The 25,298-nt window shown below is 44.6% G+C and overlaps 12 non-coding genes across 12 annotated transcripts; all 12 read left to right on the top strand.

The window, feature by feature from the left end:
- Positions 1-1,225: 1,225 nt before the first annotated feature.
- Positions 1,226-1,299, top strand: TRNAT-AGU (transfer RNA threonine (anticodon AGU)). Its single transcript has one exon. It is a non-coding gene; the product is annotated as a tRNA-Thr (tRNA).
- A 92-nt stretch (positions 1,300-1,391) lies between these two features.
- TRNAT-AGU (transfer RNA threonine (anticodon AGU)) lies at positions 1,392-1,465 on the top strand. Its single transcript has one exon. It is a non-coding gene; the product is annotated as a tRNA-Thr (tRNA).
- A 265-nt stretch (positions 1,466-1,730) lies between these two features.
- Positions 1,731-1,804, top strand: TRNAT-AGU (transfer RNA threonine (anticodon AGU)). Its single transcript has one exon. It is a non-coding gene; the product is annotated as a tRNA-Thr (tRNA).
- A 97-nt stretch (positions 1,805-1,901) lies between these two features.
- On the top strand, positions 1,902-1,975 carry TRNAT-AGU (transfer RNA threonine (anticodon AGU)). Its single transcript has one exon. It is a non-coding gene; the product is annotated as a tRNA-Thr (tRNA).
- An 82-nt stretch (positions 1,976-2,057) lies between these two features.
- On the top strand, positions 2,058-2,131 carry TRNAT-AGU (transfer RNA threonine (anticodon AGU)). Its single transcript has one exon. It is a non-coding gene; the product is annotated as a tRNA-Thr (tRNA).
- An 83-nt stretch (positions 2,132-2,214) lies between these two features.
- TRNAT-AGU (transfer RNA threonine (anticodon AGU)) lies at positions 2,215-2,288 on the top strand. The gene has a single exon. It is a non-coding gene; the product is annotated as a tRNA-Thr (tRNA).
- An 82-nt stretch (positions 2,289-2,370) lies between these two features.
- TRNAT-AGU (transfer RNA threonine (anticodon AGU)) lies at positions 2,371-2,444 on the top strand. Its single transcript has one exon. It is a non-coding gene; the product is annotated as a tRNA-Thr (tRNA).
- A 6,215-nt stretch (positions 2,445-8,659) lies between these two features.
- On the top strand, positions 8,660-8,733 carry TRNAT-AGU (transfer RNA threonine (anticodon AGU)). The gene has a single exon. It is a non-coding gene; the product is annotated as a tRNA-Thr (tRNA).
- A 1,164-nt stretch (positions 8,734-9,897) lies between these two features.
- TRNAT-AGU (transfer RNA threonine (anticodon AGU)) lies at positions 9,898-9,971 on the top strand. The gene has a single exon. It is a non-coding gene; the product is annotated as a tRNA-Thr (tRNA).
- Positions 9,972-10,709: 738 nt separating this feature from the next.
- TRNAT-AGU (transfer RNA threonine (anticodon AGU)) lies at positions 10,710-10,783 on the top strand. The gene has a single exon. It is a non-coding gene; the product is annotated as a tRNA-Thr (tRNA).
- A 414-nt stretch (positions 10,784-11,197) lies between these two features.
- Positions 11,198-11,271, top strand: TRNAT-AGU (transfer RNA threonine (anticodon AGU)). The gene has a single exon. It is a non-coding gene; the product is annotated as a tRNA-Thr (tRNA).
- Positions 11,272-17,298: 6,027 nt separating this feature from the next.
- Positions 17,299-17,372, top strand: TRNAT-AGU (transfer RNA threonine (anticodon AGU)). Its single transcript has one exon. It is a non-coding gene; the product is annotated as a tRNA-Thr (tRNA).
- Positions 17,373-25,298: the final 7,926 nt, after the last annotated feature.

A 25,298-nucleotide genomic window follows, 5' to 3' on the forward strand; every position in this document is an offset into this window, starting at 1 on the left:
TGGCTTAGTTGGTTTATGTGCCTGTCTTGTAAACAGGATATAGTGAGTTCGCATCTCACCGTTACCTCGAGAGTCAAGACTATCGTCTCTCTAGTTTTTTTTTTGTTTTTTAAGTATAATTTAAAATGCTTCTGATGGTGTCACTGCCTGAAAAAGACGCTGCACAGGCGCCATGGCTCATTGGTATGTGATGCAAGTATTGCATTGTTCAAGGGCAAACCTACAGAAGTACCATCGCATCTTCGCAGTCTTCGTGTGGGCTTCGAACTTGGAGAGAGGCAGTCGAACTAATCTGTTTCGAAAATTGAAACACGGAGGGCTTGGTTTAGCACATTTTTTCATACGCCAAGTCGTAAATAGGTTCTTTTTTTTTTCGCTACACAAGGGAACCTTTCTTACGTACAGTGTGCCAAATGAGACTGATGCGGGCTTTACCTGGATATGTGGTTAGCACGAATGGCATGACCGTTGCTGTGCGCGGGTATCTTAAAAAGGTTATTCTAAATGTACGGTTTTTATCTGTTAGATTTTCCAGTGAATATTTGTTTTCAGTGACTCGAAAGAAGATGTAAAAAGATGTATGCGATGTTGTTTTACCTGAACCCCTGTACCATGCCATGTACGCTGGAGGTTAAGGGAAAGATGTGCTTAAACGAGTGGAGAAAATGCAAGTGGCTCCTGGCGTGAAGTCTTTCTTTTTCAAGCTGCACACAGGTACATTATCACTCAGGCCATTTTAAGCAGACCGTGGTTTTTACTTACCTTCGGGGACAAATTGCCTTATCTGTAAAAAACCCGAAACTACGGACCATGTTTTCTTACATTGTTGGGTGGGAGTATATTTTTGGGATGTACTTCAAACGACGTTACAGAAAGAATTACCTTTAAATTCATAGGGTATAAGATTTCTGCCAATAGTGGACGAAGAGAGAATGCCTTTTGATTTGATTATGCTATGTGGACTTCACTGTTTATGGCGGGCCCGTATGGCGGGTTTCTATCGCGATCAGGATGCACGGCCTGCACGAATGTATTTCCGTGAAAGTATGGCCAAGTATGTTGAAATACAGAAAACTCAGGAGATTTTACCTGAGTGGTTGTCGAGGGTGGAGCCCTTGGCAGCCCTTAAGGAATTTTAGGTTTCTGTCGGACTGTTACTGCTTGTTTTTGCTCTGCTGGTGGTTTGATGTATGCGCCTGTAAACAAGCAATAAAGCAAAAAAAAGGGCGCCGTGGCTTAGTTGGTTTAAGCGCCTGTCTAGTAAACAGGAGATCGTGAGTTCGAATCTCACCGGTGCCTCGAAAGTCAAGACTAACGTCTTTCTAATTTTTTTTTGAAGTATAATTTAAAATGCTTCTAATGGTGTCACTGCCTGAAAAACACGCTGCGCAAGTACTGTGGCTTAGTTGGTTAAAGCGCCTGTCTAGTAAACAGGAGATCGTGAGTTCGAATCTCACCGGTGCCTCGAGAGTCAAGACCAATGTCTCTCTAGCTCTTTGTTTTCAAAGTATAGTTCGAAATACTTCCAATGTTGTCACTGCCTGAACAGGAAACATCGCAAGCGCCGTGGCTTAGTTAGATAAAGCGCCTGTTTAGTAAACAGGAGATCGTGAGTTCGCATCTGACTGGTGCCTCGAGAGTCAAGACAAACTTCTCTCTAGTTTTTTTGTTTTTGAAGTATAATGTAAAATGCTTTTAATGGTGTCACTGCCTGATCAAAAACCTGCGCAGGCGCCGTGGCTTAGTTGGTTAAAGCGCCTGTCTAGTAAACAGGAGATCGTGAGTTCGAATCTCACCGGTGCCTCGAGAGTAGAGACTAACGTCTCTCTAGTTTTTTTTGTTTTTGAAGTATAATTTGAAATGCTTTTAATGGTGTCACTGCCTGAACAAAAAGCTGCGCAGGCGCCGTGGCTTAGTTGGTTAAAGCGCCTGTCTAGTAAACAGGAGATCGTGAGTTCGAATCTCACCGGTGCCTCGAGAGTCTCTCTAGTTTTTGTTTTTGAAGTATAATTTAAAATGCTTTTAATGGTGTCACTGCCTGAACAAAAAGCTGCGCAGGCGCCGTGGCTTAGTTGGTTAAAGCGCCTGTCTAGTAAACAGGAGATCGTGAGTTCGAATCTTACCGGTGCCTCGAGAGTCTCTCTAGTTTTTTGTTTTTGAAGTATAATTTAAAATGCTTTTAATGGTGTCTCTGCCTGAACAGAAAGCTGCGCAGGCGCCGTGGCTTAGTTGGTTAAAGCGCCTGTCTAGTAAACAAGAGATCGTGAGTTCGAATCTCACCGGTGCCTCGAGAGTCTCTCTAGTTTTTGTTTTTGAAGTATAATTTAAAATGCTTTTAATGGTGTCACTGCCTGAACAAAAAGCTGCGCAGGCGCCGTGGCTTAGTTGGTTAAAGCTCCTGTCTAGTAAACAGGAGATCGTGAGGTCGAATCTCACCGGTGCCTCGAGAGTCTCTCTAGTTTTTTGTTTTTGAAGTATATTTTAAAATGCTTTTAATGGTGTCACTGCCTGAACAAAAAGCTGCGCAGGTGCCGTGGCTTGGGTCATTCTACTTGCGGCTTTCGAGCGATACGGTCGCGGAATGTTCGGCTCCAACGGAGCGGTATCAGCGGCCCGAATGGGCCGCGGTAACAGGGTTGTTGCGCCTAGCGCCGACGATTATTAGGTGATTCTGCCCAATCTCCCTTCCGGACGCATCGCTGCGAATACCGTTTTCATGCATGGTGATCCGAGAGCCCGGCCTCACCGCGTCGAAGATTACAGGGACCTTTGGCCAAGCTTGGTGCGCTCGACGACGTTTTGGCGTTGGGGTGTATCAAATGAACCACGTATGGGCTGTGACACTGACGAGTGCTGAGGCTGCTCGGAAGTTGCTCTCCGCCATCGATGTGAAGGTAAAGGATCGCCCATGATTGCTCATTGACCCAAACAACCGCGAGGTTCACTTCAAGCTTCACTGGTTGCTGCACGGCGTGACCGACGAAGACGTGCGTGTTGCCTTGACTCCCTATGGGAAAGTATTCGAAGTGAAACGTGAGAAGTGGCGAGCACCGGGCATCAGAAAAAGGGCTCAACGACGCGGTCTGTGGGACTAAAGCTGCACTCCGACGTCAAGGTGGATGACATTCCGCACCAGCTAAAGATTGCCGGAGAGCTGACTCTCGTTGTCGTTCCGGGCCGTGCACCGTTGTGCCTACGGTGCAAGAGTACCGGACACATGCGTCGCGACTGCCGAGTCCTCCACTGCAGTTGTTGTCGCCGCTTCGGCCACGAAGACGACGACTGCGCGAAGACATATGCCAGTGTGACCGGACCAGCGCAGGAAAGTGATGCACTGGAGCACCTCATGGACGAAGCAGACTCGGAAGAAACAGCAGGAGTTAACCCAAACTCTGCTGTGGAAGATGGGTCATCATGTCGACAAGAAGAGGGCGTGTGTGAAGCACCAGGTAAGCCCGACGCCGGGCTTCCATACGAAGGCGTAGGAGAAAGCAGTGAAAAGGTGGATGCAAGCAGCACCGGCGACACGTGTCTTGGCTTAGCAGACGAGACCCCCTCCGAGGCTGAACTGATGACTGGGTTTGAAAGCGACAGTGGCACTGTGATGGGGAAGCGTCCCCGTGACGAAGGGAAAAAAGACAAGGGCACCACTGCTGCCTCGCCGGACGAACCACCCGCCAAAACGACTCCCGCTTGGTGGCCTCTCATCCGGCCACGGCCAAACATTTTGTCGGAGCGCAAGACGGTGGAAACGCCGCCTTCGCCAACTTAAGGACTGTACTGGGACAAGGCGTTCAGGAAGGAATTGCAGTTGTAAGGTAAGCGCCATGCCCCTGGATTTTTCGTAGCGTTACAATGGTGCAAATAGAAAATTCAATCCGTGTGGCCACTTTAAATGTGCGTGGCCTGGCCTCACGGAGAAAACAATGTCAGCTTTATCGGCTAGTAAGTGACCTCGACCTTGACATACTGGCAGTCCAAGAGACTAAAGTCCATGGCGACGATGAAACTGGGGGCATGATGCGCCAATTCTTGCCGCGGTATTCTGCTATAGTTAGCCATGCCAATGGGACTTCTTCCGGTTGCGTTTTGTTCGTCAGAGAGTCTGGATGCTAAAGTAGAAGCCTCAACGTCATGTCCGTCTGGTCGGCTCATTGTTTGTGATCTTTTGTTTTCGGGATTGGAATGGCGCATAATATGCTTGTACGCACCGACTGTCACTGACGAAAGACGCATATTTTTTGAACAACTAAAGCAGTATACTAAATGTAATAGGCTCCTAAACATTATTGGCGATTTCAACTGCGACCTTTCAGCCAAAGACAAAACTAGCGAACAACATTACAGGGATTCAAGTACGGCTGTCTTAAGCGATACAGTAAGAGAACATGGTTTGGAGGATGTGGCTGAATGTCTCGGTGGTGGCCGGACTATGCAGTACACCCACTTTCAGGCAGCCAGCCATGCCCGACTAGATAGGGCGTACGTGAGTGTAGAATTGGTACCGCTTTGCAAGGCATACCGTGTTAACGCCGTTTCATTTAGTGACCACTGCTGGGTTAGCTTTTTAGTAGCTAGCACGAAAGAAACTCAAAGGGCCTTCGAGTGGCAACCATGGAAATTGAATTCGAATCTGCTGAGTGATGAAATATTTTCTGAGGAAGTAATGACGGAAGTTGAAAAAATGAAAGTTCGCAGTAAAAGGACGTTTAGAGAAAAATGAGAGAACTTCATGCAGGTCGTTAAATTTAAGGCTTTGGAACGCTCGAGCGCTATAAGCAGAGAAAAAGGAGCAGAAGAAAAGCTCATGCGCAGGTGCTTTGGTTCGGGCAAGAGCCGAGCGACTGATAATGGCATAAGCACCGTCCGAAAGGGCGTTGGGCTCAGAAACGTGGCATGCACGACGTAATCAGATAACAGAAATTGAACACGAGGGTGAAGTCAGCGATGTCGCAGATGTTATCGAGCGTGCTTTCTTTGAGCACTTCAATGGTTTATTCGCCGCCAGCTCAGTTGATGTCGATCGCTTTAAAAACGAGTTTTTACCGCTGATGCCAAAGCTTGACATTAATACAAAAGAAATATTGGAGGAACCCACTTCGGAAGAGGAAATTAACAGTGCTATTGAAAGTATGCATCCCGGGAAATCGCCTGGCTCTGATGGTCTTACTTCTGCCTTTTATAAGTGTTTCAAGTTTGAAATAACACCAGTCTTAGCCGACGTTTATAATGAGGCATTCGAGCTGAAAATATTACTCCCGTCCTTTTCATCATCTCACGCTGTTCTTATACCAAAATCGGAAGACCCCGTTGCACTGCGCAAAGTAAACTTTTACCGCCCAACCTGCCTCACTAACTGAGATTACAAGATATTCATGAAAATCCTAGCTAAAAGGTTGCAAACAGTCATTACGGAGCTCGTGGGGCCGCATCAGACGTGCGGCATTAAAGGTAGAACTATCCTCACGAATATACGCGCCGCCCGGAGCATCCTCGAATGTTGCGACGCTATTGGTGCGCGAGTCGCAATGCTGCAAATCGACCTCGAGAAGGCTTTTGACAGGGTGCCTCATGAAATTCTGCTGTGCATCCTAGATTATGTGAATTTAGGGAAAATAATCAAAGAGGGGGTTGTCATGGCGTACCGATACTGCTCAACGCGGCTAATCGTTAACAAATGGTGGGGAAGCGCATCCCAGTCAAGCGTTCGGTCCGTCAGGGTTGTCCTCTCTCATCACTATTGTTTTGTTTGTACATAGAGCCCTTTTGTTTGAGTGTCATAGAGAATGACTCCGTCCGTGGGTTTAAGCTGCACGAGGTTGAAGTCCGGCTGTTGCTTTATGTGGACGATATTGCCATTTTTTGCGCGGACTCTGATAGCATAGCAGATGCTGCCAAATGCGTTACTAACTTCTGTGCTGCAAGTGGCAGCGCTGTAAACTGGGGAAAATGCCTTGACTTTTGGCACGGTGACTGGGCAGAAACCCCAGACAGTTTTGCCAGCATAGGGTTTGTTACGACACCGGTGAAATACTTGGGTGCCCCCCTCGAATGCTACAAAGACAGCGATTCGTACTGGAGGAGCCAAGTGAATAACCTGCAGGAAAGAGTGAAAAAGTGGAATGGCTGGAATTGGTCTATGTTCTCTAAAGCCACAATTTGCAACATATTCTTAGTGAGTAAAATTTGCTACATCTTACAAGTCTTACATTGTTCAAGGGTAAACATCCAAAAATTTCACCGTGTGTTCGCTGTATTTGTGTGGGAATCGTCTTGGGAAAGATCGAGTCGGACCAATTTAACCTTCGAGTGCGAAATGGAGGACTGGGCTTGTCGCATTTGTTTTTAATACAGGTAGTCAATCGATTTTGTTCCTTTAGAGACGTCGACAACCCATTCCTTCGCACTGTCTGTCAACTTCGCCTGGGGCAACACTTGCCTAACATGGTTGTATCAACCTGCAGCGTACCTGGTGGTGTTCATGGCTTTCTCCGCGAAGTTGTACTTTCTTGTTGGTTTCTGTCAGTGTGGTTTTCACTTGAATACTTGAGTCAAGTCCGACGAAGAAAGATGTACAAGGACATATGTGATGTGTTTTTACCAGTCCCTTTGTATCGGTCCCTTCACAATGTATGCCATGGCCACACTGTACTAAAGCGCGTCAAGGCGATGAAAATATCGCCAGGTGCTAAGAATTTCTCTTTTAAAGTACATACCGGTACGCTGACCATCAAAACCTGGATGGCTGCAAAGGGGTTTTACGTTCCTTGGGGCACGCATTGCATAATATGCAGAAAGGAGGAGACAATTGAGCATGTATTCATTGACTGCTGGGATGCCATTTTTCTTTGGGACGTGCTCCAGCGCACGATCAAAAAGATTGCCCCATTGATGCACATGGCATCCGCTATTTGCAAATAGAAAGTGACGATGGTACCCCATATGATATGATAATGCTTATGGCTCTTCATAGCATTTGGAAATCCAGGATGGCAGCCATGCACTTTGATGTAGATGCACGAGCGCCCACCCAGTATTTCAAAGAATATCTAAGAAATTTTGTGGATGAACAAAAATTGCAGGAATTCACCCCAGAATGGTTGCCGCGCGTCGAATTACTATCGACGATAAAAACATTTTAACAGATGCATGGTCACATCGTTTGAGCCACGGTTTTTACAATGTTTGGATTGTGTTGTGTAATTATCTGTTAATATGTGTATTGTTTACGTGAGCCGAAAACAGGCAATAAAGAAAAAAAAAGCAGGCGCTCTGGCTTAGTTGGTTAAAACGCCTGTCTAGTAAACAGGAGATCGTGAGTTCGAATCTCACCGGTGCCTCGAGAGTCAAGACTAATGTCTCTCCAGTTTTTTGTTTTTAAAGTATAATTTAAAGTGCTTCTGATGGTGTCACTGCCTGAAAAAGACGCTGCACAGGCGCTGTGGCTTATTGGTATATGATGCAAGTATTGCATTGTTCAAGGGCAGACCTACAGAAGTTCCATCGCATCTTCGCAGTGTTCGTGTGGGCTTCGAACTGGGAGAGAAGCAGTCGAACTTATCTGTTTGGAAAAGTGAAACACGGAGGGCTTGTTTAACACATCTTTTCATATGCCAAGTCGTAAATAGGTTCTTTTTTTTCGCTACACAAAGTCCCTTTCTTACGTACAGTGTGCCAAATGAGACTGATGCGGGCTTTACCTGGATATGTGGTTAGCACGAATGACATGACCGTTGTTGTGCGCAGGTAGCTTAAAGAGGTTATTCTAAGTGTACGGTTTTTATTTGCTAGATTTTCTAGTGAATATTTGTTTTATGGGACTAAAAAAAGTTGTACAATGATGTATGCGATGTTGTTTTACCTGAACCCCTGTACCATGCCATGTACGCTGAAGGTCAAGAGAAAGATGTGCTTAAACGAGTGAAGAGAATGCAAGTGGCTCCTGGTGCGAAGTCTTTTTTTTTTCAAGCTGCACACCAGTACATTATCACTCAGGACATTTCAAGCAGACCGTGCTTTGTACTTACCTTTGGGGACCAATTGCCTTATCTGTGAAAAACCTGGAAGCTATTGAATATGTTTTCTAACATTGTTGGGAGGAAGTATATTTTTGGGATGTACTGCAAAGGACGTTACAGAAAGAATTACCTTTAAATTCATATGGTTTAAGATTTCTGCCTATAGTGGACGAAGAGAGAATGCCTTTTGATTTGATTATGCTATTTGAACTTTACTGTTTATTGCGGGCCCATATGGCGGGTTTCTATCACGATCAGGATGCACGGCCTGCACGAATGTATTTCCGTGAATCTATAGCCAAGTTTGATGAAGTGAGAAAACTCAGGAGATTATACCGGTGTGGTTGTCGAGGGTGGAGCCCTTGGTAGCACTTAGGGAATGTTAATTTCTGTGCAACTGTTACTGCTTGTTTTTGTTCTGCTTGTGGTTTCATGTACGTGCCTATAAAAAGGCAATAAAGCAAAAAAAAAAGGCTCCGTGGCTTAGTTGGTTAAAGCGCCTATCTAATAAACAAGAGATCGTGAGTTCGAATCTCACCGCTGCCTCGAGAGTCAAGACTAACGTCTCTCTAGTTTTTTGTTTTCGAAGTATAGTTGGAAATACTTCTAATGGTGTCAAAGCCTGAACATGACGTTGTGCAGGCGCTGTGGCTTAGTTGGTTAAAGCGCCTGTCTAGTAAACAGGAGATCGTGAGTTCGCATCTCACCGGTGCCTTGAGAGTCAAGACTAAGGTCTCTCTAGTTTTTTTGTTTTTTGAAGTATAATTTAAAATGCTTCTAATGGTGTCACTGCCTGAAAAAGACACTGCGCAGGCGCCAAAAGTTGCAGGAATTGCAGGAATGAACAAAAGTTGCAGGAATTCACCCCAGAGTGGTTGCCGCGCGTCGAATTACTATCGACGATAAAGACATTTTAACAGATGCGTAGCCACATCATTTGAGCCACGGTTTTTACAATGTTTTGGATTGTGTTGTGTAATTATCTGTTAGTATGTGTATTTTTTACGTGAGCCAAAGACAGGCAATAAAGAAAAAAAAGCGCCGTGGCTTAGTTGGTTAAAGCGCCTGTCTAGTAAACATGACACTGTGAGTTCGAATCTCACCGGTGCCTCGAGAGTGAAGACAAACTTCTCTCTAGTTTTTTGCTTTTGAATTAGAGTTCGAAATATTTCTAATGGTTTCACTGCCTGAACAAGACGCTGCGCATGCACCGTGGCTTAGTTGGTTAAGTGCCTGTCTAGTAAACAAGAGATCGTGATTTTGAATCTCAACGTTGCCACGAGAGTCAAGACAAACGTCTCTCTAGTTTTTTGTTTTTGAAGTATAAATTAAAATGCTTTTAATGGTGTCACTGCCTGAAAAAGACGCTGCGCAGGCACCGTGGCTTAGTTCGTTAATGCACCTATCTAGTAAACAGGAGATAGCGAGTTTGAATCTTACCGGTGCCACGAGAGTCAAGACAAACGTCTCTCTAGTTTTTTGTTTTTGAAGTATAAATTAAAATGCTTCTAATGGTGTCACTGCCTGAAAAAGACGCTGCGCAGGCACCGTGGCTTAGTTCGTTAATGCACCTGTCTAGTAAACAGGAGATAGTGAGTTTGAATCTTACCGGTGCCTCGAAAGTCAAGACAAACTTCTCTCTGGTTTTTTGTTTTTGTAGTATAATTTAAAATGCTTCTAATGGTGTCACTGCCTGAAAACGACGCTGCGCAGCCACGTGGACAGTTCGTTAATGCACCTGTCTAGAAAACAGGAGATGGTGAGTATGGATCTCACTGGTGCCTCGAAAGTCAAGACACACCTCTCTCTAGTTTTTTGTTTTCGAAGTATAGTTCTAAATACTTCTAATGGTGTCATAGCCTGAACATGACGCTGTGCAGGCGCTGTGGCTTAGTTGGTTAAAGCACCTGTCTAGTAAACAGGAGATCGTGAGTTCGAATCTCACCGGTGCCTTGAGAGTCAAGACTAAAGTCTCTCTAGTTTTTTGTTTTTGAAGTATAATTTAAAATGCTTCTATTGGTGTCACTGTCTGAAAAAGACGATGCGCAGGAACCGTGGCTTAGTTCGTTAATGCACCTGTCTTGTAAACAGGAGATCGAGAGTTTGAATCTCACTGCTGCCTCGGGAGTCTAGTTTTCTGTTTTTCAAGTATAATTTGAAATGTTTCTAATGGTGTCACTGCTTGAAAAAGACGCTGCGCAGGCACCGTGGCTTAGTTCGTTAATGCACCTGTCTAGTCAACAGGAGATGGTGAGTTCGAGTCTCACCGGTGCCTTGAGAGTCAAGACAATTGTCTCTCTAGTTTTTTGTTTTCGAAGTTTAGTTCGAAATACTTCTAATGGTTTCACTGCCTGAACAAGACGCTGCGCATGCGCCATGGCTTAGTTCGTTAATGCACCTGTCTAGTAAACAGGAGATCGAGAGTTCGAATCTCACTGCTGCCTCGAGAGTCTAGTTTTTTGTTTTTCAAGTATAACTTGTAATGTTTCGATTGGTGTCACTGCCTGAAAAAGACGCTGCCCAGGCGCTCTGGCTTAGTTCGTTAATGCACCTGTCTAGAAAACAGGAGATGTGAGTACGAATCTCTCCGGTGCCTCGAAAGTCAAGACAAACTTCTCTCTAGTTTTTTGTTTTTGAATTATAGTTTGAAATACTTCTAATGGCGTCATAGCCTGAACATGACGCTGTGCAGGCGCTGTGGCTTAGTTGGTTAAAGCGCCTGTCTAGTAAACAGGAGATCGTGAGTTTGAATCTCACCGGTGCCTTGAAAGTCAAGACCAAGGCCTTTCTAGTTTTTTGTTTTTGAAGTATATATTAAAATGCTTCTAATGGTGTCACCGTCTGAAAAAGACGATGCGCAGGCGCCGTGGCTTAGTTTGTTAATGCACCTGTCTTGTAAACAGGAGATCGAGAGTTCGAATCTCACTGCTGCCTCGAGAGTCTAGTTTTTTGCTTTTCAAGTATAATTTGAAATGTTTTTAATGGTGTCACTGCCTGAAAAAGACGCTGCGCAGGCACCGTGCCTTAGTTCGTTAGTGCACCTGTCTAGTAAACAGATGGTGAGTTCGAATCTCACCGGTGCCTCGAGAGTCAAAACACACGTCTCTCTAGTTTTTTGTTTTAGTAGTACAGTTGGAAATACTTCTAATGGTGTCATAGCCTGAACATGACGCTGTGCAGGCGCTGTGGCTCAGTTGGTTAAAGCGCCTGTCTAGTAAACAGGAGATCGTGAGCTCGAATCTCACCGGTGCCTCGAAAGTCAAGACTAACGTCTCTCTAATTTTTTTGTTTTTGAAGTATAATTTAAAATGCTTCTAATGGTGTAACTGCCTGAAAAAGACGCTGCGCAGGCTCTAAATGTGGCAGGAATTGCAGGATTGAACAAAAGTTGCAGGAAATCACCCCAGAGTGGTTGCCGCGCGTCGAATTACTATCGACGATAAAAACATTTTAACAGATGCGTAGCCACATCATTTGAGCCACGGTTTTTACAATGTTTTGGATTGTGTTGTGTAATTATCTGTTAGTATGTGTATTTTTTACGTGAGCCAAAGACAGGAAATAAAGAAAAAAAAGCGCCGCGGCTTAGTTGGTTAAAGCGCCTGTCTAGTAAACATGAGACTGTGAGTTCGAATCTCACCGGTGCCTCGAGAGTCAAGACAAACTCTCTCTAGTTTTTTGTTTTTGAATTATAGTTCGAAATACTTCTAATGGTGTCACTGCCTGAACAAGACGCTGCGCAGGTGCTGTGGCTTAGTTGGTTAAAGCGCCTGTCTAGTAAACAGGAGATCGTGAGCTCGAATCTCACTGGTGCCTCGAGAGTAAAGACTAACGTCTCTCTAGTTTTTTTTCGAAGTATAATTTAAAAAGCTTCTAATGGTGTCACTGCCTGAAAAAGACGCTGCGCAGGCGCCATGGCTTAGTTCGTTAATGCACTTGTCTAGTAAACAGGAAATCGTGAGTTCGACTCTCACCGGTGCCTCAAGAGTCAAGACAAATTTGCTTCTAGTTTTTTGTTTTTGAAGTATACTTCGAAATACTTCTCATGGTGTCACTGCCTGAACAAGACGCTGCACAGGCGCCGTGGCTTAGACCCCACTTTCGGCTTCGATGGGAGACGGACGTGTGATGTCTCGCTCCGTGCGAGGTGCTTCGGCGGCTGCTGCTGGCCGCGGTTTCAGGTTCCCTTCTGCACCATCGGATTACCAGTTTTTGTTGCCTACATTGCCGTCGGGTGACAGTATGGAAGAGTGTGTGTTTCTTCACGGGGATATGGAAAAAAGACCATACCGGCTGGAAGACTTTCGGGCCCCGTTGGAAGAAGTGGAACTCATCAAGGCGATCACTGGCGTTGGAGCCTTCCAGATGAATCACATCTGGCTTACGAAGATGCGAAGCAAGGATGACAAAGAAGCATTACTCAAAACAGGTGGATTCTGAGTCAAGGGTGGCTTCTTTGCTATCATCGACCCTATCCAACATGATGTACCCGTGAAAATCCACTGGGTTGACTTTGCGGTCTCGAATGAGAGCATTCGACACGCGTTAGGTGAGTTTGGTGAAGCTCTGGAGGTTTCCAATGACAACTGGACCGTCGGGGGCTTTGAACACGCGATATCGACGACGAGGGTGGTGCGAGTGAAACTGAAGGAAGGCGTGGTGCTAGAAGACTTGCCGCACCTTTTTAAGATTGGAGGGGGCACCGTCCTTCTTGTGACCCCGTGTCGGGCTCCGCTTTGCCTAAGATGTCACATGCAAGGACATATACGACGAGACTGCCAGACTCCCCGCTGTTGTGTATGCCGAGCGTTTGGACATGAAAGTCAAGATTGCGTCAGAAGATATGCCAGAGTTACGAAGACCGTGCTGCCTACAGACGACGCCTAAGATAATCTAATGGACGCCGAAGTGGCTGACAAGTTGGCCCCTGGCAGCAACGCCGTGGGACCCGACGCCACGGTTCAGGCAACTGGAGAAGAGACAGCCGACGCGACAACGCAAGACTGCAAAGACTCAACGAAAGAATCCGAGGAGGTGGCAGCAACAGGTGGCCAGCAGGAGATTCAAGAATCGATGGAGGAAGACATGGGTACCAGTGGTGATATCGCTACGCCAGAAGCCAGCACAAAATGTCCGGAAGCGACCACGGGACGCGGCAAGCGTTACCAAGTGGAGAGCACGGAACGCAACCTAAAACGCCCGGAGCGTCTGTGGCATCGCGTCACGGGCGCTATACCCGGCGACAACTCTCTGTGGCAGCACAGCCAAGGCTACGTGGGTGGAGCCTATGCACATGTGCTACTGCGCCAAGTCCTCCGACCGCTTCGACTGGTGTTACGGTTTCGATTTCTCGCGTTTGCTCGCGTTTCGGCTCGCGTTTGCTCGCGTTTCGCTGCAGGAAACGCGAGTCGCAGGAAACGCGAGTCGACGGAAGCCAAAAAAACCCCCCAAAAACCTGAGAGAGCGTGAAACAAAATTTTTTCTACTGCGCAACGTTTTTATTCACTAATTAAAAAATAAATCCGCGAAAAATGTAAGTGACGAATGGTAAAATCTTAGTTACCCAGAACAGTATACAAACGTTTTTGTTGAGGGACTACATGCTGTGGCGCAGTAAGACAAGCGTGCTTCGGCTCCGTAGCCTTGGCTGTGCTGCCACAGAAAGTTGTCGCGGGGTATAAGAGTAAAAAATATGCCCTCGAAACCCGGGCGGCGTCATCGTCGCCGGTTCGGGGACAGGATCGAGACGCGTAAGACCCCGGTTTTCCCACTGCACGGTATACGAGACACGGTAAGCGCAGCATTGTAGTTTTCATCTTTGTCATCAACATGGCTAGCATGACTGCGCCTTTACGCATTGGTACGCTGAATATACGTGGTCTAGGAACCCGTCGCAAACAGTACCAGTTGAAACGCTTAATGCAAGAAAAAGACCTTGACTTGCTCGCGGTTCAGGAGACTAAAGTTAGTGCTGAGGACGCGACTGATAGCTTGGTAGCAGGATTTTCATTGCGGTACAATGCGTGTGTGAGCTATGCAATGGGAGCATCAGCCAGATGTATTATTTTTGTCAAGAACTCTCTTGGTATTGTAGTGGAAGAGGTCAAAAGTTGCCTACATGGGCGATTTGTTTTGTGTGACTTTTGTTAGGGGAACACTAAATTCAGAGTTATCTGTGTATACGCACCTACAAATTCGAGAGAGAGATGTTTGTTTTTCGGGAAATGCAAGCGTACTTTGAATGTCAGAAATGTGTGATTCTGTTGGGTGACTTCAATTGTGTTGTGACCCAAGAATATTGCACGTATACTGGTAAATTAGGTGATGAAAGCGTTGGTTTCCTTAGAGAAAGCCTTAATAAGTACTTTTTACATGACGTAGCTCTGTTTGCGATGGGTGGCAGTCACCAACACTTCACACCTTTTCAAGGTTCGAGTCACGCACGACTAGATTGAGCATATGTTTGTTCTGAGATAGTAACTTTATGTCAGAACTATGACGTTTATGCTGTTTCCTTTAGTGATCATTGCTTAGTTTCGTTTGAAATAGGTAGAAAGTGCAAAAAGAAGGTTGTATGGGCAACATGGAAACTGAATACTAAGATAATTACGCACGAAGGGTTTGTAGATAAGACAAAGAAGGAAATTGAGAATTTTTTCAAAAACGCAGAAAGGAGTGCCACGGAAAGATGGGAATTATTTAAGCAAAAGATAAAAATGAACGCAATAGAGTGTGGTTGCTACATGCAGTATCAAGCTCGAAAACAGGAACGTGAGCTACGGGCAGAGCTAAATGATTTGGTGAGTACTGAAGCAGAAAACCCGGGCTTATTCACACATCAACTGCAGGTTGTCAAAAACAATATTGAATGTCTTGAAAAAGATAAATATAAAGGCGCGATCTTACGAGCAAGAGCTGAGAGATTCCTCGTGGGTGAAGCCCCGACAAAGCGAGCCTTGTTGGATGAAAAGGCATATGCCCGAGCTCACGACATACTAGAGATAGAATGGAATGGTAAAATATTGAAAGAACATAAAGATATTATGAAAGCTTTTGAAAACTATTATCAGGACTAGTTTGCTTATTGCGAACCAAAGGAGCCGGGTTTTGTAGATGAGTTCTTGATAGAAATGCCAACACAATGCTGAGGACACAAATTCATTGCAAATGTCTAATAGTATAGGGGAAATTGAAAAGGCTATCGATGATCTTGGCATGGGCAAATCACCTGGTCCAGATGGCATTAATGCCGCCTTTTACAAGGCGTTCAAGGAGGATATGGCCGCCGCATTGCATGAGGTTTTTTCAGAGTCTTTAGATCGCGGAACTCTGCCTCCATCGTTTAATCGAGCACACACCGTGCTGATTCCTATAGGGAAAGAGCAACATGTTTTACGCGGAGTGACAGGATACAGGCCAATCACGCTAACAAACGTAGATTATAAGGTGTTTATGAAAGTTCTGGCTAGGAGGTTGCAAGGAGTTATATACCAGTTGGTCGGGTCACATCAGACTTGCGGCATCAAGCGTAGAAGTATATTCACGAATATTCATGTTGCCAGGAGCATTTTGGAGTATTGTGACGCTGCGCTTCTAAAAGTAGCTATGTTGCAAATTGATCTAGCCACGGCTTTCGACATGGTTCCACACAAAATACTCTTCATGCTAGCTGAGTACGTTGGTCTTGGCGCGATCATATGTAAAGGTATTAGATTGGCATACAAAAGTTCAATCACCAATTTAATTGTAAATAGAGAACTCTCACAGCGCATACAAGTACTTTCCTCCGTGCGCCAGGGGTGTCCTTTAAGTCCTTTGCTCTTCGCTCTATTTTTGGAACCATTGTGTCAGAAAGTGATTCACCATGCAGGGATTAATGGTTTCAGGTGGCAGTCGTGTGAAGTGCGTGTTTTGGCATACGCCGACGATATCGCTTTTTTGCAGTTGATAGAGAGAGTGTCACTTTGCTATTAAAAATCACTAAAGGATTTTGTGACACGAGTGGAAGTTTAATGAACACAGAGAAAAGCATTGGTTTATGGCATGGTAATTGGGACCTTACGCCCAGTTCCTTTGGAAATATTTAGTGGCTCACGACGCCTAGTCGTTACCTAGGGGTACCATTGGACAGGTATCAAGACAGTGAAGCGTTTTGGCTTAGAAAGGCTGAAGAACTGCGCGCGACCGCCGAAGGATGGGGCGAGTTGTCATGGCTTATCAATTTTCTCTCGGTCCGTTGGATGCAATGTGTTTCTGGCTGCTAAAATTATGTACCTTTTGCAAGTACTTAGTTGTAAGCGTAAAATCATTCACCAAGTTCACAGGATATTCGCCACGTTCATCTGGAGCTCTACGTGGGAGAGAACATCTAGAACGAACTTGTTTCGGCGAGTTAAGCAAGGAGGGCTGTCTCTGTGCTGTCTGTTTCTTAACCAAGTAATATCACGTTTCCTGCTCATTAGAGACCAGAGAGACTCGTTTTTACGTTCTTTATTTCAAACAACGCTGTTACAACACATGCCTGACTTCTTTGTATCTTCAGACAGGCGAGAACGACACATCTTGTCACCGTTCTTGTGCGAAGTTGTGTTCTCTTATCGTTTCTTAAGGGCGAGGTTTTCGATAGATTACCTAACTAATGTGAAAAGAAAGTGCCTTATGAAAGACCTAATACAGAATGTTTTTCCTGTGCCCCTGTACCGTTTAAGGTATGAAAAATCATATGGTCATGACTTACTAAAGCGAATGAAAAACATGTGTATACCACCAATTGTGAAAACCTTCTTTTTTAAACTTCATACGGAAACCTTGCCACTAAAAACGTGGCTTGAAGAGACAGGGATGTATGTACCATGGGGAAGCAGCTGTCTCCTGTGTAACAAACCTGAGACCATTGAACATGTGTTTATTGATTGTAAGAACGCTATTTTTTGTTTTGGGACATTTTACAGAGGACTATAAAAAAGATTTACCTCTTACTTCATATGGAATTTGTTTTTTGCCTTGTGATAGTTATGTGCAACATTTGGATGTTATATTTTTACTTGGTCTTCATTCGGTTTGGCGTAGTATGCTATCGTACAGACACTGTGATGTGAGGGTTCTATGCGTTAATGAGTGTTTCGTGGAAGCTGTTATAAAAGTGCGAGGTGTGTATAAGACTACCGACTGTGTTGAAGATGTAATATCTTTGTTTGGCGCGTTATCACGCATGAAACACGTGTGATGCTGATTGTAATATTAGCTTGACCTGTAGTCAAGAAGGCAATAAAAAAAAACAGGCGCCGTGGCTTAGTTCGTTAAAGCGCCTGTCTAGTAAACAGGAGATCGTGAGTTCGAATCTCACCGGTGCCTCGAGAGTCAAGACTAACGTCTCTCTAATTTTTTTGTTTTTGAAGTATAACTTAAAATGCTTCTAATGGTGTCACTGCCTGAAAAAGAAGCTGCGCAGGCACCAGAAGTTGCAGGAATTGCAGGAATGAACAAAAGTTGCAGGAATTCACCCCAGAGTGGTTACCACGCGTCGAATTACTATTGACGATAAAAACATTTCAACAGATGCGTGGCCACATCATTTGAGCCACGGTTTTTGCAGTGTTTTAGATTGTGTTGTGTAATTATCTGTTAGTATGTGTATTGTTTACGTGAGCCAAAGACAGGCAATAAAAAAAAGCGCCGTGGCTTAGTTGGTTAAAGCGCCTGTCTAGTAAACTTGAGATTGTGAGTTCGAATCTGCCCGGTGCCTCGAGAGTGAAGACAAATTTATCTCTAGTTTTTTAAGTATAATTTAAAATACTTCTAAGGGTGTCACTGCCTGAACGAGACGCTGCGCAGGTACTAATGGCTTTGTTGGTTAAAGCGCCTGTCTAGTAAACAAGAAATCATGAGTTCGAATTTCACCGCTGCCTCGAGAGTCAATACAAACGTCTCTCTGGTTTTTTTGTTTTTTAAGTATAATTTAAAATGCCTCTAATGGTGTCACTGCCTGAAAAAGACGCTTCGCAGGTGCCGTGGCTCAGTTCGTTAATGCACCTGTCTAGTAAGCAGGAGATCGTGAGTTCGAATCTTACCGGTGCCTCGAGAGTCAAGACAAACTTCTCTCTAGTCGTTTTTTAAGTATAGTTCGAAATACTTCTAATGGTGTCACTGCCTGAACAATATGCTGTGGAGAAAGACGAAGATGACGTTCTGAACGGACGTGTTTTTCATGTTCTCCGCTTCGAAGAATTTACTGGCCACGGGCCGAGGTGCTGCTCAGGCTTAAGCCAGCAGCAACGACTACCGCGTTGTACTTCCTCGCCTTCCCACAGGTAAGCTTGTTGTGGACTCTGTTTTTCTACATGCGGACTTAGATGGTCGCCCTTACCGGGTTCAAGATTTTAGAGATGCTCTTCGAGACATCATTGACTTGAAAGAAATAAGCTCCATAGGTCAATTTCGAATGTCTCATGTTTGGATGGGCACATGCAAGTCAACGCTGACGAAAACAAAGTTGGTCACAAGAGGCGAAGTTTTCGTCAAAAGTCGTCGATGCCTCGTTATAGACCCGGAGCCCACGGAAGTGGAGTTGAAGCTTATGTGGCTTCCTGAGCGTTTGGAGGACGCCTATGTGTGCGAGGCACTGCAAGCTTTTGGGAAGGTCAAGACAATATCACAAGAAAGCTGGAAAGTAGCGGACATGGAACAAATGCGGACGCTAAATGGGGATGTTGTTTTCTACCTTGCTGATGGAGTTTGCATTGCGGATATTCCTCATATTATTGTTGTCTGCGGAGTGCAAAGTCTCGTCCTAATACCTGGCCGCCCACCACTTTGCCTTCGGTGCAGTAAGGCTGGACACATCCGTCGAAACTGCAGGACCCCTCGCTATGGCAACTGTCGACGCTTCGGTCATTCGGCCGAAGATTGTGCTATGACATACGCCAACAAGCTGCGACAGCACACAAAACAGCCAGATGATAACCTACAAGAGCATATTATGGATGCCACCGACGTTATGAACGCAACGGGAGACCCTCCGTCAATGTCTTATGCTGCAGGCTCTACCACAAGGAACCCAGAAAAGGAAAGAAAGTCACTCGCTATTGACTCAGTTGAAACTTCTGCGCGCAAAGAGCCAAGTGAATCATGCAAGCAGCATACCCAAAATGACTCCGTACAACCCCTAGCACAAGTAGGAGTTCCAATGAAGAGTGCTGTTGCGCTGACCCATGAAGATGTCGAAGAACCACCAGTACAAGATAGAGACTCTGGGCTGGATGCCGCAGAAAGTTCATCCCCTGCTTGCGCTGCAGCTCCGCAGCAGCTTTTTCATCATGGTGCAGTGTCGGAAGATGATATGCAGATCTCTACGGATGCAGGAATACTGAGACGTCGCTCATCGTCCAGCTCTGTTTCAAGCAAAGGGAGTGACCCAGCGTCAGTGACTAGGGAGTCACGCCGTCGCCGAAAGTCCATGCCCAAGGGGAAGTGTCACCGATCCCGATCTAGGAGGCATGGGGGGTTTCACGGGAAGCCTCAGCGCCAACTCTTGGGACTGATCAGGTGGGACGATAAGCACATTGGAAGGTAGTCACCTTGGCGCAGTATGAGCGGCTCATATTTGCCACCTTGAACGTACGCGGCCTTAGGTCTTCGCAGAAACAAGCACAGCTCCGTAGACTTCTCAATCGGAAGCGTGTCGACTTTGTCGCCATCCAAGAGACAAAGATCGAGAGCAAGGAAGAGACCGAGAAGGCCCTGCGGCCTTTTCTGTCTCAGTTTATTGTGTGCGTCTCACATGCTAAAGGTTTATCTGCGGGCTGTTGGTTGTTTCTGAGAAAGAGCCTACCCTGTTCAGCATTCTGCACTAGTGTTGGTGAAGAGGGCAGGTATATATGCTGTGATTTTTCGTTGCAAGGAGTGTCATGGAGAATTATAAATTTATATGCGTTTAATGATGTTCCGAAACGACTAGAGTTATTTGAAAAAGTGCGCAATTTAATTGACGTCGACAGATGCACGGTACGTATGGGAGATTTCAACTGCGTATGTGAAGCGATTGATCGTTATAATTCGTCTGGAAAGAGAGATAGGAGTGGTGAGCTTTTATCCGGTATTGTAGATAATGCAGGACTAATTGACATCGGGGTCTCGAATCGGGCAACAGCATATACAAGATTACAAGGCAGTTCTCATGCTCGCCTTGACCGGATTTACGTGTCCTCATCACTCCTATCTCGCAAAATGTCCGGCAGCACCGAAGCTGTATCATTCTCAGACCATTGTATTGGCATAGCGCAAATTGGTGAAAGTCGTCACAAACAATTCCATCCCCAGTGGGCCCTTTGGAAAATGAATGCGAAGCTCCTCTGCGATCAGGAACTCATGAATCGCGTCCAGATGGCATTAAAGCAATCTTTTTCGATTGGTTTTCATATCTTCGCTGCTTGGGAGCTTTTTAAACAAGAAGTTCGTGCTATAGCTTTATATATTAGGGCTGTTAAGTCTTTCTATAGAAAGAATGATGAAAAGATACTTGTTAAAGGTCTTTGCAATCTTTATGAGATGGAATGCAAAATGCCGGGAAAATACATCAAAGACATTGAGAATATTAAGTGACAACTACAGAGATATGATGCTGCTCGCTACCAAGGGGCACGTATTAGATCTCGGAACTAGCGCACTTCAAATTCTGAGCAACCGACACGCCAAGCTTTACTTGATGAGCAACGCTACGCAATTTCTAAAGTTATTCCAGACTTGTACTTTAACAATGTGCTCATAAAAGACAACGAAGACATTACTTTGGCGTTCGAAACGTACTATAACAGCTTATTCAGCTATCTCTCTGATGATCTTGACACTCACATCAAGGCTAGTTTTGTTTCTCTTGTGAACCTCTTGAAGGACAATGATTGTGCAGTCATTAATGGGCCCATTACTTTACAGGAAATCGAGCAAGCAATCGACAACTTGCCTTTATTGAAAACACCGGGCCCTGATGGCATCCCAGGTGAACTTTACAAAGCTTACAAGAAAACACTTGCTCCTATATTGCTGAATATTTTTCAGATGAGTTATGACATGGATACACTCCCACAATCTTTTTGCACAAGCCACACTGTGTTAATACCGGAAACAACTGACAAGGAAAAACTTCGCTTCGTCGACGGCTACAAACCAATATCGCTGTCAAACGTGGACTACAAAATTTTTGCAAAAGTATTAGCAAATAGGTTGCAATTTGCTATGTCGATCCTCGTTGGGTCTCATCAGACATGTGGGATCAGAGGTCGATCCATACAAACCAATATACATAAAGCTCGAACAGTGCTTCGATGCTGTCATGGTTCTCAAAAACATCTTGCAATGCTACAGGTAGGCCTTGCAAAAGCTTTTGATTGTGTTCGTCATTCCTTCCTTTTTCTCTTCTCGAACAAGCTAATGTTGGCACAGTTGTTCTTAAAGGAGTTAAACTATGCTATAATGAATGCTCAACTCGTCTGATAGTTAATGGTCAACTCTCCAAGCCAGTTTCTATTCGCTCTTCTGTAAAACAGGGATGCCCGATGTCACCTCTTTTATTTGCACTTTATCTAGAACCACTGTGCTTAAGCATAATACAGTCGAGTTGAATTCGTGGCTTTAGTATATTAGGCAGTGAAGTTAAAGTATTGGCTTATGCAGACGATGTCGCATTCTTTTGCACAGATAAACTAAGTGTTGAAAATGTGGCATATACTATTGAAAAGTTTGGCGTAGTATTGGGAGCTCGTTTAAATGCCTCTAAAAGTTCAGAACTGTGGTTGGGCTTGTGGGGTAGCACACCGAACCACTTTGCAAGGATTAATTGGACAAGAACTCCTCCAACATACCTTGGTGTACCATTGCATGCATATAGATTAAGTGCGCATTACTGGAAGGAACGCGTCCCTAAGCTTGAACGACAGGCCCAAACATTTGTTCCCTATCGACTTTCGATATTTGGGAGAGCTCAAGCTTGCAATACTTTCTTAGCAACAAAGCTTTACTATGTATTGCAACTTATTCATTGCGCAAGATTCCACATACAACGCTTTCATCGGATTTTCAATACTGTCATATGGTCTTGGACTTCTGAGCTCAAGCGTCATTATAATATAATCAAACCAGTTTGTGAGGGTGGGTTAGGACTAAAACACATTTATCTATGGCAAATAGTGTCCCGATTCTTCTTTTTTCTACACAATTCCCATCCTGTAATCCTTCTAGCAGGTTACACTTGTTGATTGCTTACCAGATTTAATTGTTTCATCCCACTTCTCCGAACACCCATGCTTGTGGGGATTCATGCAGGAAGTTTACCTCGCAGTTCAGTTCCTTAAAGCTCGCTTTTCTGTAGAATATCTGTACACAGTATCGCGCAAGGTGCTGTATAAGGACCTACTGAGTACACTCTTCCCACCTCCATTGTACCGTTCACTGTACTCCAATCTTCCAGGCCACGATGTGTTGAAGCGTGTGCGCAAAATGTACATTCCACTGAATTCAAAGACATTCTTGTATAGAGTCCACTCTGAAACATTGGCGGTAAACACATGGTTAGAAAGAAAAGGTATTTTCCTTTTGTCTGTTAACTGCCGTCTATGTGATGTGCCGGAAACGATTGAACATTGCTTTGTTAGCTGCAAAGATGCCATACTGTTTTGGGATGTCCTTCAGCGAGCACTGAAAAAACGTTCCGTCATTAATTCTCACACAATACGTTATCTTCTGCCAGCAGTGCTTGATGAAGTGCCATATGATATGTTTTTCCTCATGGGTACGCATAGCTTGTGGAGACACGAATGCAAGACCGCAATTCAGAGCCCACCACCTCTTCAAGGGCGCACTTCATTCAAATGGCTATCCACTTAAAAAATTTACGACGAGCTAGACTTTAGACCGGACTGGTACTCCGTCTTAGACAACTGTTTGACCTCACCCCTTTTTTGTTTGTATAACATGATGTGAAGAACTCCATGTGAGGAACTCACGCTGTGTTAGCCACTTAGTGTTTATGAGTAACGCTTGAGCGTTTACTTTGGCGATTTGATTGTACTTTTGTTCGCTTGATTTTGTCTTTATTGCGCAAGTACTTTAATAAATACCATGGGAAAAAAGCGCCATGGTCTAGTTTGTTAAAGCGCCTGTCTAGTAAACAGGACATCGTGAGTTCGAATCTCACCGAAGTCTCGAGAGTCAAGACTAACGTCTCTCTAGTTTTTTTTTGAAGTATAATTTGAAATGCTTCCAAAGGTGTCACTGCCTGAAAAAGACGCGGCGCAGGCGCCATAGCCATAGAGAAATAAAAAAAAGGTTAAGAGCGGGCACTCCCATAGACCCCAGCGGCCCAATCGACCCTAGCACATCTGGTGGTTGGTGAGAGCAAGTGGCGTGCGCTTCCTGTTTCGGTTTCACTGGCGCAAATTTTGAATTATTTTGCGTAACCAACGTTTGGCTTTGACGAAAGTTCATGATTTCAGACCACTTTTCATCGCCCAAATGGATAGTTTTTGTAGGTCGTTTTGATTTAGAGATTTCCTGCTTTGTTTAGTTCAGTGGTTCGTGCGAATTGGTCGTGACGCAGTTTTTATTTCGATTAGGTTATAATAAAAAGACATGCAGGTAATGATAATTCACTACCGTTTTATTCATCGCACTTGTGTTTTTCTTTTAGAACAAGTGATCAATGTATATAACAGTTAAAGAGACAGAGTATCAGCAATGTTTTATTCAAAGGCAAGGTAGAGTCCTAGAATATAAAAAACACAATATGACAAAGGTAGACAACAAATGCAACTCGCCTTACAAAAAATTGTAACAAATATTGTAACAAATACGGAAAGAACACAGGCAACGCACACATCGCTAGAGTTGGCAGAAGCCGAGAAGCTGGTGAAGTATGACACACCGTGCCAGTGGGTAAGTAAGGATCTATGGCAAAAACACAGCGCACAATGCTGATGAAGAAGGAAGAAGTGACTTATACACAGCAATGAAGTCGCGAATCATGCCTGGGGTTAATCGAAATAATGCATAGAAAAAAAGAGCGCACAGAAACCACACAACACAATATAGCAGAAAGGCAAAGGTGCAGTGTGCTGGCTGTGCTTAAGAACAGCTAGCTCAAAATGAAAAAAAAAGCAGACTTGATGCCTGCTTGTCCTCAGAAAGGTAGAGATTTGCAGCTTGCTCACTACGTGAAAGAAACTTTATGCTACAACACTGGCAGGTCTTGTGGCTCTTCTTATGCGTCACCTTCATCAAAAACTTAAGATCCCAAGGGATTTGCGTGTGGGTGTTGCTGTGACGCTTGCAAGCTAAAATAGATTGTAGTCACCACTTATCCAGAATTGTGGATCTTAATTGGTGCTACGAGAGTGGTATTACAGGGCTAATAATTAGCAGAAGGAAAGCACTTTGGCTCATTATTTTTCACAAAGGCTCTATATCGTACGTTATCACTCAGAAGCTATATAACAATAAAATGGCAGCGTCCGCAGTCCCATCAAACGCTACAAGTTTGGGTATTCTTTTGAAAATTTTGATGGGCGAGATGAGGAGGTTGATGCGAAGCTAAAATACAAAAAGCGTGATAACGTGAACCGTGCCCACTTCATACTGTGTTCCTTACCCGCTCGAAGACATTTCAACAAGCGGTTTTGTTATCGAAATATTACTTGAGCTGGAGAGATAAAGCATACACAGTGACCAAGTGACCCACAGTAAAGTGTACAGTACGCCCGCATTCGCTACAAAAATACAGACAAGGTACCCAACATTCTTTTTAAGGTTATGCAAATCACTTCGAGCGAATACACAGTGTTCCAACTTCTGATAGCGGGTAACCAAAGCCATGTATGCAACGAAGGAGTGGTTAGTCCAGTTGAACTGAATATAAGCATATAAGACAATAATGAAGTCTGCTGTAACGAAGTAATAACATACCAAAGCTATTGCAGGATTCGGCTCAACTCGAATACTTTAGTGTAAACCCACCGCTAATTGCTAACCTTTGAACTTGTCAAGCTGTATGCCTGAGATTGAAGACTGGAACCTAACCCTATCTAAGTTTCGGTTCACAAAACGCACATGCCAACATAAACGAATCCGGCAAAACATTTTCAGAAACTTCGCGCGACACCCAGCAGAGCAGAAATGAAAATCGCCAACACTTGACAGATGGTGATACAAAACATCGCACACTTTCAGGTGATGTGCAGTGGCCTCATTTATGGCAAGAAAGTGAGATTCAAGTTGTTGTACGTATGCAAAAGC

Source organism: Rhipicephalus microplus, unplaced genomic scaffold (assembly GCF_043290135.1).
Source record: "Rhipicephalus microplus isolate Deutch F79 unplaced genomic scaffold, USDA_Rmic scaffold_62, whole genome shotgun sequence".
Taxonomy (NCBI): Eukaryota; Metazoa; Arthropoda; class Arachnida; order Ixodida; family Ixodidae; genus Rhipicephalus; species Rhipicephalus microplus.